The sequence below is a fragment of the Papio anubis genome, chromosome 5 (genome assembly GCF_008728515.1).
Source record: "Papio anubis isolate 15944 chromosome 5, Panubis1.0, whole genome shotgun sequence".
NCBI lineage: Eukaryota > Metazoa > Chordata > Mammalia > Primates > Cercopithecidae > Papio > Papio anubis.
In genome coordinates, this window is record NC_044980.1 from 9,040,202 (window position 1) to 9,055,367 (window position 15,166).

Genomic DNA, 15,166 nt, shown 5'->3' on the forward strand with positions numbered 1-15,166 from the left:
AATGTTGTGAAATCTGTTGACATATGAGACTCAATGGGACACAAAAAACGGAAAGGATTAATACCCTCTTCTAATGGAAACATCTCCCCTGACCGAATAGAAGCCAGCCCTAGGACCTGACAAACTGAATCCCACATTCATCTTTCTGCGAAGGACCTTAGGTTGTAAATCACAAGTGTCTAGGCTGAAAAGTTCAATCAGTCAAGATGGGGTGGTAATGGGTCAAGGTCAGGCATCAATCCAAAGACAGACTGGTTAGTTTTACTCCACAGTCAAGAGTTACGCCACATCCCAATGATAAAATCTATGCTCGTCTCAGGAGCAAGGGGGCGGCTGGCTTGACGGAGCCTGTCACAGCAAGGGACAAAACTACTATAAAGATAGAACTTCCCACCCAAGCCAGAGTGCCGGCCACCCATGGAAGTTCTACCTGTGCCACAAGGTTAGGCTCAGGGTCCCTGTCTCAGTCAGCTTAGGCTGCCATAACAGAATACCACAGTGGTTTAAACAACAGAAATGTATTTTCCCATAATTCTGGAGGCTGAATGTCCCAGATTAGGATGCTGGCGGGGTTGGGTTCTGGTAAAGGCCCTCTTCCTGGCTTGCCTTTCCTCCTCAGTGCAAATGCATGGAGAGAGGAAGAAAGAGATGAGTCTTCCTCTTTTTTTTTTTTTTTTTTTTTTTTTTTTGAGACAGAGGCTCACTTTGCCTCCAAGCTGGAGTGCTGTGGCATGATCTCAGCTCACTGCAACCTCTGACTTCCTGGTTCAAGGGACTCTCCTGACTCAGCCTCCTGAGTAGCTGGGATTACAGGCACGTGCCACCGCCCCCAGCTATTTTTGTATTTTTAGTAGAGACGGAGTTTCATTATGTTGGCCAGGATGGTCTTGATGTCCTGACCTCGTGATCCACCTGTCTTAGCCTCCCAAAGTGCTGGGATTACAAGCGTGAGCCACCACGTCTGACCGATTCTTCCTCTTCTTATAAGCCTACCGATCCTAGTGGACTAGTTCCCACTCTTATGGATTTGTTTAACCTTAATTGCCTCCAGAAAGTCCAGTCTCCAAATACAGTCACACTAGGGGTTAGGTCTTCAATATATGAATCTAGGAAAACACAGTTCAGTCCATCACACTCACCTTCTATACACAGCCTTCTTTCACCTCCCTAATCAGACATAATCTTCCCTGGGGGAAAAAAAAAAAAAAAAAAAAAAGACGAAAGAGGATGTTTTTTCTTTGAGGGAGACATTTTAGACACTTTTACCTAAACCTTTTTCTAAACACTGTAAGTTGAACGTGTAAATCAATAATGAAAAGATAACCTGCTCATATCCAAGTGGACAAGTAACTCATGAAGGCTATGGAACAAAAAGCAAGGTCAAAAGAAGACAGTTCTTATGAATTTGCAGATTTAAGCTTCCAAAATGGTGAATTGCACAATCTCTGGTACTTAATAGATTTTCAATGTCTAGTGAATGAACAAATGAATACACAAATGATGGATATTTTCTGATAATGAGAAGAAACTAATATAAATTAAAATCAAAGCTAGAAATGGCCTCATCCATGCTTATTCAAGGCTAAAGTGGACTAAAATGACTACTCCTTTAAAATCCGGATTTCAAATTATAAAACTATAACATTTCAAACACAGATAATTACACTTCTTATCAAATGCATGGGTTCTTATAAAATAATTCAGTTTAACGTATACCCAATTTAATTAAAATTTATAAGTGGTTGTGGACTAAACCAAGTGTATCTTAATTAAATCAGAACATGACTCACAGATGCTAAGGTCAACCCCAATTTTAATAAAGAAGATGCAAATATAATCATTAGGGACTTAGCTGAGTAATTGTGGTCATGTGGAAAGTAAGATGAATGGAAGGCCTAGGAAGACCCCTTCTACTCAAGGCTAAAAAGTAAAATGACCCACGGAGTGCACATGGAGAAAGATGGGGTTTCCTGCTCAGTGAGCCACTGAAATGGAGGTAGGAAATTCAGGTATGAAAAACCAAGTCAACAATCAATTAATAAACTCACACTGCATAAGGAAGGAGAGGCACTTTCTCTGACAGTTCACACATCATGGAAGGTTGCAGTGGGTTCTGCTATCATCAAAACAATCAGAAATGAAAACAGAACATTCTTAAAGCCAACGCTAAAGCCTGAAGGACTGCATGAATAAGGTTGACAGATAAAATACAAAGTTTTCAGTTAAATTAGAGTTTCAGATAAACAACAATTTTTTTTGCTAAAAGTATGTCCTATGCAACATGCATCCTGTATTGTCTTTTCTAAATTTGGCACCTACCCGTGAACTTAGACCTGTAACAAAAGGCTTATCAAGGAGCTTTCTGTAATTCCAATATAAACCACAACATTTGTTGAAGAATTATCATTAAGGGCTGACCAAAGTCTTAAAATAGAAAGTGCATACCTGAATTACACTGTAGGCCCTTGGAAGGGATGCGGAGAGACGATCTAAATTTTAACATTCGGGTCATTCCTATCCGCCTGCCTGGGAGTCCTTCTTCTGAATGTATCTCCCCCAGAGCACAGCAGACTCTGAGGAATGTGTCAGTCACAGGGAGCTATGCTGGTCAGAAAATCAATCCAGAAGTGGTGATTTCAGGTCTATTCTGTAAACAGAACTGTGCTGTTAATCAAAGCCCAATGGCACCTCTGCACCCCTGGAGACTCTGTGGCCAGATGAAGAAACGAAGGCCCTAGACAGTGAAATGGCTTTTCCAAGGTTTAGCTGGGTCTCCCTGGCAGAGCTAAGACTAGCACCCTGATATTGTAAATCACCTTTCCATGAGTCTTTCAGTATAGAATAAAGTTTATAAGTGCTATTGAAGCTCGGAAAAAAAAAAATATATATATATATATATATACACACACACACACACACACACACACACACACATACACACATCTATTTTATATATATACAGATATATATAAATATATATATATATATATATACACATACACACAAATTTCTTGCTCTTTGGATGTTTAGGAAAAAATTTAGATAGGTGAAGATATCACTCATTTAACAATGTTTATTCACTGTCAACTTCATGCTCAGCACTGTTGTAGATGCTGGGACCACAGACACAATGCTGCCCTATAAGAAGATTTAGCAGATGCTCACCACAACCTTCCTCACCTCCTGCCAGGCAAAACCAGACTACATTTCCCAGCCTGCCTTGCAGCTATGTGGACATGTGACTGAGCATTAGCCAAGGGAATGAGGGTGGGAGTGATGTCAGATATTCCCAGGCTAGGTCTATTGGAAAACTTCTGCATTAGTCGGAGTTCCTCAGAGAAACAGAATCAACAAGAGAGATGGAGATGGAGATGGAGATAGAGAAACATGAAGAGATCTAGAGATAGAGATTGGGAGAGGTTAAAAGATCTATTATAAGGTATTGTCTCACATGACTATGAAGGCAGAGAAGTCTTACCATTTGCACTGGCAAGCTGGACGCCCAGAAAGCCAGTGCTGTAGTCTGAAGGCTGGAGAGCCAGAGAGCTGAGAGTGTAGATTCCAGTCTAAGCCTGAAGTCCTGAGAACAAGAAGCACGAGAGAAAAAGAAGGTTGACGTCCCAGCTCAGACAGTTGGTTAGAATGGGAATTCAACCTTCCTCAGGCTTTGTGTTCTGTTCAGGCCCTCAGTGAATTGAATGATGTCCACCCACATGGGTGAGAGCAAACTACTTTACTCAGTCTATGGATTCAAATGCTCATCTCTTCCAGATATCCCCTCCCAGACACACCTCCCAGACACACCAGAAATCATGTTCAACCAGCTACATGGACACCCTATGGTCCAGTCAAGCAAACACCTAAAATTAACCATCATACCCTCCATGCGAAAGGAGGCAGAAGATCCAGCAGAAAAGTCCCAGGCCCCAGAGGAAGAAGGACTCACAAAACATGTCCCTGAATCACTACCTGGAAGGCTGGGCACCAGACACTCACATAGAGCTGTCACAAGAAGAGAGAACTAATCCTCTAGTGTGTGAAGTGGCTGAGGTGCAGGAGTCATTTGTTCCAGCAGAGAGACAACCATGATACACTGCCCTGGTGGCACTCAGAGAAAAGACAGGTTCTGGGCAAATACACAAACGAAAACAGATATGATTGCAACTTGTTGTGAGTGTTTTGTAGAAACAACATGAGCACAATGATAAAGAAAAGCTGAGATGCAGGAGGCTGCTCTGATAGGTTTGGGCATGACTGGTAATGAGCCAATTATAATAAGAACGGTGAGAATAATAGCAGATGCTACTACAGTGTCCCCTTTGTGGAAGGCCCTGGGATATATATTTCATGCACTGTAACTCATTTACTCTCACAACAACCTGAGGTAGGAATTATTATCATCTCCATTTTATAGATAAAAGTGAGGATCCTTGAAGCCACCTGTATTACTTCGTTCTCATGCTGCCATGAAGAAATACCTGAGACTGGGTAATTTGCAAAGAAAAGAGGTTTGATTCACAGTTCGGCAGGGCTGGGGAGGCCTCAGGAAGCTTACAATCATGGCAGAAGGGGAAGTAAACATGTCCTTCTTCACATGGCAGCATGAAGAGCAAAGAGGGAAAAGCCCCTGATAGAAATCACTGGGTCTCGTGAGAACTTATTATTCTGAGAACGGCATGGAGGGAACTGCCCCCATGATTCAATTACCTCCCACCAGGTCCCTCCCATGACACGTGGGGATTATGGGAACTACAATTCAAGATGACATTTGCATGGGGACACACTCAAGTCTTATCACCAGCATATTTCCTGATTGGTCAAAGCCTGTACTATACCAACTGTTAAGTCTTTATTATTTTTTTTTATTATTATTATACTTTAAGTTGTGGAATACATGTGCAGAACATGCAGGTTTGTGACATAGGTATACATGTGCCATGGTGGTTTGCTGCACCCATCAACCCGTCATCTACATTAGGTATTTCTCTTAATGCTATCCCTCTCCTAGCCACCCACACCCCGACAGGCCCCAGTGTGTGATGTCCCCCTCCCTGTGTCTATGTGTTCTCATTGTTCAACTCCCACGTATGAGTGAGAACATGCAGTGTTTGGTTTTCTGTTCCTGTGTTAGTTTGCTGAGGATAATGGTTTCCAGCTTCATCCATGTTCCTGCAAAGGACATGAACTCATCCTTTTTTTATGGCTGCATAGTATTCCATGGTGTATGTGTGCCACATTTTCTTTATCCAGTCTATCACTGATGGGCATTTGGGTTGGTTCCAAGTGTTTGCTCTTGTGAACAGTGCTGCAATAAACATACGTGCACATGAGTCTTCAGAGTAGAATGATTTCTAATCCTTTGGGTATATACCCCGAAATGGGATTGCTGGGTCAAATGATATTTCTGGTTCTAGATCCTTGAGGAATCACCACACTGCCTTACACAATGGTTGAACTAATTTACACTCCCACCAACAGTGTAAAAGCATTCCTATTTCTCCACATCCTCTCCAGCATCAGTTGTTTCCTGACTTTTTCGCCATTCTAACTGCCATGAGATGGTATCTCGTTGTGGTTTTGATTTACATTTCTCTAATGACAAGTGATGTTGAGCTTTTTTAATGTTTGTTGGCCACATAAATGTCTTCTCTTGAGAAATGTCTGTTCATATAGCCCACTTTCTGATGGGGTTGTTTTTTTCTTGTAAATCTGTTTGAGTTCTTTGTAGATTCTGGATATTAGCCCTTTGTCAGATGGACAGATGGCAAAAATTTTATCCCACTATGTAGGTTGCCTGTTCACTCTTACAATAGTTTCTTTTGCTGTGCAAAAGCTCTTTAGTTTAATTAGATACCATTTGGGTTTTTTTTTTAATTTTTATTATTATACTTTAAGTTCTAGGGTACATGTGCACAATGTACAGGTTTGTTACATATGTATACATGTGCCATGTTGGTGTGCTGCACCCATCAACTCGTCAGCACCCATCAACTCGTCATTTACATCAGGTATAACTCCCAATGCAATCCCTCCCCCCTCCCCCCTCCCCATAATAGGCCCCAGTGTGTGATGTTCCCCTTCCCGAGTCCAAGTGATCTCATTGTTCAGTTCCTCACCTATGCGTGAGAACATGCGGTGTTTGGTTTTCTGTTCTTGCGATAGTTTGCTGAGAATGATAGTTTCCAGCTGCATCCATGTCCCTACAAAGGACACAAACTCATCCTTTTTAATGACTGCATAGTATTCCATGGTGTATATGTGCCACATTTTCTATATCCAGTCTGTCACTGATACACCATTTGTTAATTTTGGATTTTGTTGCCATTGCTTTTGGCGTTACAGTCATGAAGTCTTTGCCCATGCCTATGTCCTGAATGGTATTGCCTAGGTTTTCTTCTAGGGTTTTTCTATGGTTTTAGGTCTTATGTTTAAGTCTTTAGTGCATCTTGAGTTAATTTTTGTATAAGGTGTAAGGAAAGGATCCAGTTTAGGTTTCCTGTATATGGCTAGCCAATTTTCCCACTACAATTTATTAAATAGGGAATCCTTTCCCCATTGCTTTTTTCAGGTTTGTCAAAGATCAGATGGTTGTAGATGTGTGGCATTATTTCTGAGGTCTCTGTTCTGTTCCATTGGTCTATGTATCTGTTTTGGTACCAGTAGAATGCTGTTTTGGTTACTGTAGCCTTGTATAATTTGAAGTCAGGTAGCATGATGCCTCCAGCTTTGTTCTTTTTGCTTAGAACTGTATTGGCTATATGGGCTCTTTTGGTTCCATATAAAATTTAAAGTAGTTTTTTTCTAATTCTGTAAAGAAAGTCAATAGCAGCTTGATGGGGATAGTAATGAATCCATATATTACTTCGGGTAGTATGACCATTTTCATGATACTGATTCTTCCTATCCACGAGCATGGCGTGTTTTTCCATTTTTTTTTCTCTTTCTTTTTTTCCCCCCCCCCTTCTCTTATTTCATTGAGCAGTGGTTTGTAGTTCTCCTTGAAGACGTCCTTCACATCCCTTGTAAGTTGGATTCCTAGGTGTTTTGTTCTCCTTGTAGCAATTGTGAATGGGAGTTCACTCATGATTTGGCTTTCTGTTTATTATTGGTGTATATGAATGCTTGTGATTTTTGCACATTGATTTTGTATCCTGAGACTTTGCTGAAGTTGCTTATCAGCTAAGGAGATTTTGGGCTGAGACAACGGGGTTTTCTACATATACAATCATGTCATCTGCAAACAGAGACAATTTGACTTCCTCTCTTCTTATTTGAATACCATTTATTTCTTTCTCTTGCCTGATTGCCCTGGCCAGAACTTCCAATATTATGTTGAATAGGAGGGATGAGAGAGGGCATTCTCGTCTTGTGCAGGTTTTCAAAGGGAATGCTTCCAGCTTTTGTCCATTTAGTATGATATTGACTGTGGGTTTATCATAAATAGCTCTTATTATTTTGAGATATGTTCCATCAATATATAGTTTATTGAGAGTTTTTAGCATGAAGTGATGTTGAATTTTATCAAAGACCTTTTCGGCATCTATTGAGATAATCATGTGTTTTTTGTCATTGGTTCTGTTTATGTGATGGATTACCTTTATTGATTTGTGTATGTGGAACCAGCCTTGCATCCCAGGGATGAAGCTGACTTATTGTGGTGGATAAGCTTTTTGATGTGCTGCTAGATTCCGTTTGCCAGTATTTTATTGAGGATTTTCGCATCAATGTTCATCAGGGATATTGACCTGAAATTTTCTTTTGTTGTTGTGTCTCTGCCAGGTTTTGGTATCAGGATGATGCTGGCCTCATAAAAAGAGTTAGAGAGGATTCCATTTTTTTCTATTATTTGGAATAGTTTCAGAAGGAATGGTACCAGCTCCTCTTCATACCTCTGGTAGAATTCAGCTGTGAATCCATCTGGTCCTGGGCTTTTATTGGTTTGTAGGCTATTAATTAATGCCTGAATTTCAGAACTTGTTATTGATCTATTCGGGGATTCAATATCTTCCTGGTTTAGTGTTAGGAGGGTGTATGTGTCCAGAAATTTATCCATTTCTTCGAGATTTTCTAGTTCATTTGCACAGAGGTACTTATAGTATTCTCTGATAGTTAATATTTCTGTGGGATCACTGGTGATATCCCCTTTATCATTTTGTATTGTGTCTATTTGATTCTTCTCTCTTTTCTTCTTAGGGGCAGCCGTTGGTGCAGTTTCAGCAGACTTAAACTTCCCTGCCTGCCGGCTCTGATGAGAACAGCAGATCTCCCAGCACAACACTCAAGCTCTGCTGACAGACAGACTGCCTCCTCAGGTGGGTCCCTGACCCTCATGCCTCCTGACTGGGAGACAATTCCCAGGAGGAGTCAACAGACACTTCATACAGGAGAGCTCTAGCAGGCAACTGGCAGGCCCCTGTGTGAAGAAGCTTCCAGAGGAAGAAACCAGCAGCAGTTTTTGTTGTTCTGCAGCCTCTGCTGGTGATACCCAGGCAAACAGAGCCTGGAGTGGACCTCTAGCAAACTCTAGCAGACCTCCAGCAGAAGGGCCTGATTGTTAGAAGGAAAACTAACAGACAGAAAGGAATAGCATCAACATCGACCAAAGAAAAGTCCACACAAAAACCCCATCCAAAGGCCACCAACATCAAAGACCAAAGGTAGATAAATCATGAAGAGGAGGAAAAAACAGTGCAAAAAGGGTGAAAATTCCAAAAACAAGAATGCCTCTTCTCCACCAAAGGATCACAACAGCTCGCCAGCAAGGGAACAAAACTGGACGGAGAATGAGTTTGACGAACTGACAGAAGTAGACTTTAGAAGGTGGGTAATAAGAAACTACTCTGAACTAAAGCAGCATGTTCTAACCCAATGCAAGGAAGCTTAGAACCTTGAAAAAAGGTTAGAGGAATTGCTAACTAGAATAACCAGTTTAGAGGAGACCATAAATGACCTGATGGAGCTGAAAAACACAGCATGAGAACTTCATGAAGCATACACAAGTATCGATAGCCAAATCAGTCAAGTGGAAGAAAGGGTATCAGAGATTGAAGATCAACTTAATGAAATAAAGCATGAAGACAAGATTAGAGAAAAAATCAATGAAAAGGAACAAACAAAGCCTCCAAGAAATATGGGACTATGTGAAAAGACCAAACCTACGTTTGACTGGTGTAACTGAAAGTGACAGAGAGAATGGAACCAAGTTGGAAAACAGTCTTCAGGATATTATCCAGGGGAACTTCCCCAACCTACCAAGGCAGGCCAACATTCAAATTCAGGAAATACAGAGAAAACCACAAAGATACTGTTCAAGAAGAGCAACCCCAAGACACATAATTGTCAGATTCAACAAGGTTGAAAGGAAGGAAAAAATGTTAAGGGCAGCCAGAGAGAAAGGTCGGGTTACCCACAAAGGGAAGCCCATCAGACTAACAACAGATCTCTCTGCAGAAACCCTACAAGCCAGAACAGAGTGGGGGCCAATATTCAACATTCTTAAAGAATTTTCAACCCAGAATTTCATATCCAGCCAAACTAAGATTCATAAGCAAAGGAGAAATAAGATCCTTTAAGACAAGCAAATGCTGAGAGATTTTGTCACCACCAAGCCTGCCTTACAAGAGCTCCTGAAGGAAGCACTAAACATGAAAAGGAACAATCAGCACCAGCCACTGCAAAAAACATGCCAAAATGTAAAGACCATCGACACTATGAAGAAACTGTATCAACTAACGGATAAAATAGCCAGCTAGCATCATAATGACAGGATCAAATTCACACATAACAACATTAACTTCAATGTAAATGGGCTAAATGCCCAATTAAAACACCCAGACTGGCAAATTGGATAAAGAGTCAAGACCCATCAGTGTGCTATATTCAGGAGACCCATCTCACATGGAAAGACACATAGGCTCAAAATAAAGGGATGGAGGAATATTAACCAAGCAAATGGAAAGGAAAAAAAAGCAGGGGTTGCAATGCTAGTCTCTGATAAAACAGACTTTAAACCAACAAACATCAAAAAAGACAAAGAGGGGCATTACATAATCATAAAGAAATCAATGCAACAAGAAGAACTAATTATCCTAAATATATATGGAGCCAATACAGCAGCACCCAGATTCATAACGCAAATTCTTAGGAACTACAAAGAGGCTTAGACTCCCACACAGTAATAATAGGAGATTTTAACAACCCACTGTCAATATTAGATCATTGAGACAGAAAATTAACAAGGATATCAAGGAATTTAATTTAGATCTGCACCAAGCGGACCTAATAGACATCTACAGAACTCTCCACCCAAAATCAATAGAATATACATTCTTCTCGGCACCACATCACACTTATTCTAAAATTGACCACATAATTGGAAGTAAAATACTCCTCAGCAAATGCAGAAGAATGGAAATCATAACAAACAGTCTCTCGGACCACAGTGCAATCAAATTAGAACTGAGGATTAAGAAACTCACTCAAAACTGCACTACATGAAAATTGAGCAACCTGCTCCTTGATAACTATTGGGTAAATAACGAAATTAAGGCAGATATAAATAAGTTCTTTGAAACCAATGAGAACAAAGACACAATGTACCAGAATCTCTGAGACACAACTAGAGCAGTGTTTAGAGGGAAATTTTTAGCACTAAATGCCCCCAGGAGAAAGCAGGAAAAATCTAAAATCAACACCCTAACATCACAGTTAAAAAAATTAGAGAAGGAAGAGCAAACAAATTCAAAAGCTAGCTGAAGACAAGAAATAACTAAGATCAGAGCATAACTGAAGGAGATAGAGACACAAAAAACCCTTCAAAGATCAATGAATCTAGGAGCTGTTTTTTTGAAAAGATTAACAAAATAGACCACTAGCCAGACAAAATATCCAAACCGTATCAGCCCCTAACTGTTAAGTCTTTTTAATGTTGCCCTTGGGTTGGGGGATGAGTGGTGGGGAGTATTTTAGGTAGAGCAGTGGTTCTCAATCGAGGGTGATTTTACCATGCAGGAGAAATTTGGCAATGTTTGGCAACATTTTTGGTTGCCACTACTTGGGATGAGTGTATGCTACTGACATCTGGTTGGTAGAAGCCAGGGATGCTGCCACAAATTCTATAATGCATAGGACAGCGTCCCTTACAACAAAGAATTATCTAGCCCCAAATGTCAATAGTGTTAAAGTGGAGAAATCCTAGGGGAGAGTAAAAAGTATGTACAATGCCCCTCTATTAATCAATTTTGTGTTGCTATAAAGGAATACCTGAGACTAAGTGATTTATGAAGAAAAGAGGTTTATTGGGCTCTCGGTTCTGCAGACTGTACAAGCATGGCATCTGCATCTGCTTGGCTTCTGGTGAAACCTCAGGAAGCTTACAATCATAGCAGAGGATGAAGGTGGAGCAGGCATGTCACATGGCAAGAGAAGGAGCAAGAAAGAGAGGAGGTGGTGCCAGGCCCTTTAAACAATCAGGTCTCACATGAACAGAGCAAGAACACACCCATTACTATGAGAAGGTAACCAAGCTGTCCATGAATGATCTACCCCCATGACCAAAACACCTCCCACTAGGCCCATCTCCAACACTGGAGGTGATAGTTCAACATGAGATTTGGAGGGGACAAAATATCCAAACCATATTAGCCGCCCCTATAATGTCAAAGCCCCGGTGTGGCTAGCACTGGTGTACACCAGATGGAGCATACATCAGAGGGAGTGGCACCAGATGATGTTAGCAAGGTAGGCAGGGGTTAGAGCACACAGAGGAACCCTTGTAAGATACAGTAGGAGTTGGGATTTCACTTCAGATGTAGGGGGAAGCATAATGGACCATTGATGACTGCTATAGAAAACAGAATGGAGAAGGAGCCAAAAGATACAAAGCTGTTCTGTGGACCAGTGAGATATGAAAAGGGTAAGAACAAAATGTGATGGCAGATGTAGAGCAAAGTGGATAGACTGTAACTTTAACTTGGAGCTGCAAATGGCAGAATGTGTTGATGGCTTGCATGGGATGGTGGCCTGGGAAGCGGGAGGAGGAAAGGATGATGCTCCAGGCTCTGGTTTCAACAACTGGGTGAGTGGGGATGTCATTTACTGAGAGTGAAAAGAGGGAGAAAATTGGGAGGAGGCCATGACAATTCTGAAATGCCTGTGAGCAAGCACACAGATATGTCAAGTGGACAGCTGAATGTGTGGGTCTTGGGTTCACATAAAATATATGGGCTGAAGATTTATGTGGGAAGGATGAGGCTATACCAGCTCTCCCAGGGATAGAGAAAGAGGACCAAAGATGAGTCCTATGGCCCTCAAATATTTACAGCTAGGGAGAACAGGAGGAGCCAGCAATGGAAAAAAGCAAAGGCCAGATCTGAAGACAATGTGGATTGTGATTATCTGGAAGAGTGAATGCCTTCCAGAAGAAGAGAGTCATCATCTACCCTAGTCATAGTGAGAAGAGAAATAAAACACAATATGAAGGCCATTGGTGACCTTGAAGAGCACAGTCTAAAACAAAGGTCAGAGTAAAAGTCAGATTACCAAGGCCTGAGATAGTAAGCAGAGACAATATGTGCACAGAATTCTTTTGAGAATTGAGCATTTTTTTGCTGTGAAATGGAGCAAAACGATAGGATAATTGCTGGAGCCAGAAAGGGTCAAGGAAGATTTAAGAGGATGAGAAAAACCACTGCCTGTTTGTAAGCTATGAAAAATGATATAGCAGAGAAAAACTGATGATGCAGGAGGAAGGGGGAGGAACAAGAAGCAGTTAAATCCTTGAAAAGACAGTAGGAGTGGTGGCTTCCAGAGAACACAGACCCCAAGAGGGAGAAAGGAGAAGTATTATACTTCCAGTCCAGATGGGTTCCCAAGTTTGATGCTGCTAAATGAAGATGTGTCCATCTAACTCCTCCTATTTTCACAGCTAACTGACACTTAGCTAATGACCTGGTTGTGAGAAGGACAGAAAGGAATAGGGTGCTGGGAGGTTTCAGGAGAAAAATTGAAGTATGAAATACTTATCCCAAAGAATGGAGAGCAAATATTCTGGGAGTTGTGAAGGGAACAGGTTTGATGGGCAATGTTGGAAACTCATGAAAAGTTTGAGACCATGAGTTTGAAGTGAAGAGCCAGCCAACTTGCCTGAAGTCCTACAGCAACATTTTATGTCTCAGATGCGGAACCAGACAAAGCAAGCGCTGTGGGTTCTCCAGTACACACCCACACCCCTTCAGGATGTGGCACTCACTCTCCCACTGACCAGAGCACTGTCTGTGGGAGGCTCATATCTGAGTCCCCACTATGGGAACTGCCCTTGACTGAAGGGAGATGTTCCCCCAGGTCATGGCTGGTCAGGGCAAGGAACAAAGGCCTTCTTACCTCCATGAAGAGACACTCAGGGCATGACAAGGTTCAGGCTGTATCCATTAGTGTGAAGAGAGCCACACTTTCTCAAAGGAAGAAAAAAGAGGCAAGTCATCCATTTTATTAGACTAATTTTTAGAGCAGTTTTGTGTTCACTGCAAAATTGAACAGAAAGTACAGAGAGTTCCCATATATCCCTGCTACCCCTCCATACACAGCCTCCTCCACTATCAACATCAGGCACCAAAGTGGTACTTTTGTTACAATAATAAACCTACACTTAACACATCATTATCACCCAAAGTCTATAGTTTACATTAGGATTCACTCTTGGTGTTGTACAGTCTATGGGTTTTGTATAATGACATGTATCCACCATTAGAGTATCATATGCAGTAGTTTGTTACTGTAATACTCTATTACTCTATTATGCAGTTTATTACTGCATATGATACTCTGTGATGTCCACCAATTTTCATGGGTTACTATATTCATTTGCTAGGTCACCCATAACAAATTACCACAGACCTTGTGGCTTAAAGCAGCAGAAGTTTATTTTCTCTCAGACAGAATCCAAATTCACAGAGGCCATCCAAAATCAACGTGTTGGGAAGGTCATTGTCCCTCTCAAAGCTCTGGGGAAGAATCTGCTCTTTAGGTCTTCCAGTGTCTGGTGGCCACTGGTGTCCTCCGTATTCTTTGGCTTGAAGACACAATCTCTGCCTCCATCTTCTCACCACCTTCTCCTCTGTGGCTGCTTCTCCTTGGTGTGTCTCTTATAAGCATCCACCCAGACATAAGGACCCACCAGATAGCCCAGATAAATCATGTCAAGATTCTTATTTGTACCGGCAAAGACTCTTTCTTTAAATAGGTCACATTCACCAGGTTTCAAAGATTAAAGACATGGACATGACTTTTTAGAGGCCTCTGTCCAACCCACTACAGTTACTCAGAGGTGGGGCAGAGCTGGACAGAAATATCTCGGCCTTCTCCACAACTGGTGAGACATGAGGATACTAGACGCTGGGCATGGGTGAGAACAGAGGCCATGCTGGGCTCCGTTAATAATATGGGTGACGTGGGGAAACCAGAGTGGATGATGAGAAACTACTTAATAGGTACAATGTACATTATTTGGGTGATGGATACCCTAAAAGCCCTGACTTCACCACTATGCAATCTATGCATGTAGCAAAGTTGTACTTGCACCCCATATGTACCCCTATACCCATTTTTTAAATAAATCATTTTTATGATGAAGCCAGTGAGGAGTGCAGTGGCAGTTCAGAGGGGCCTTATTTTTATCAATACTTGAGAATTAAGATCAGCTCCCTCACGCTCAGCCCCTCAGGCTGTTCTCAGTGACTTGTGTTAAACCTAATTGCCAGAGAATACATGAACCACAGCCAAACCCAGAGTAGACCCAGTTGTTCCAGTAATTTTGTGCCAGCACTAGAATGGCAAAGAGGAAGAGAAAAGGCTTCTTGCTTCCCTGTGATATTTATTATTATTATTATTATGAGATGGAGTCTCATACTGTCACCTAGGCTGAAGTGCAGTGGCACAATCTTGGCTCACTGCAACCTCTGTCTCCCGGGTTTAAGCAATTCTCCTGCCTCAGTCTCCCAAGTAGCTAGGATTACAGGCACCTGCCACCACACCAAGCTAATTTTTTTATTTTTAGTAGAGATGGGGTTTCACCATGTTGGCCAGGCTGGTCTTGAACTCCTGACCTCAAGTGATCCACCTGCCTCAGCCTCCCAAAGTGCTGAGATTACAGGCATTAGCCACTGCACCC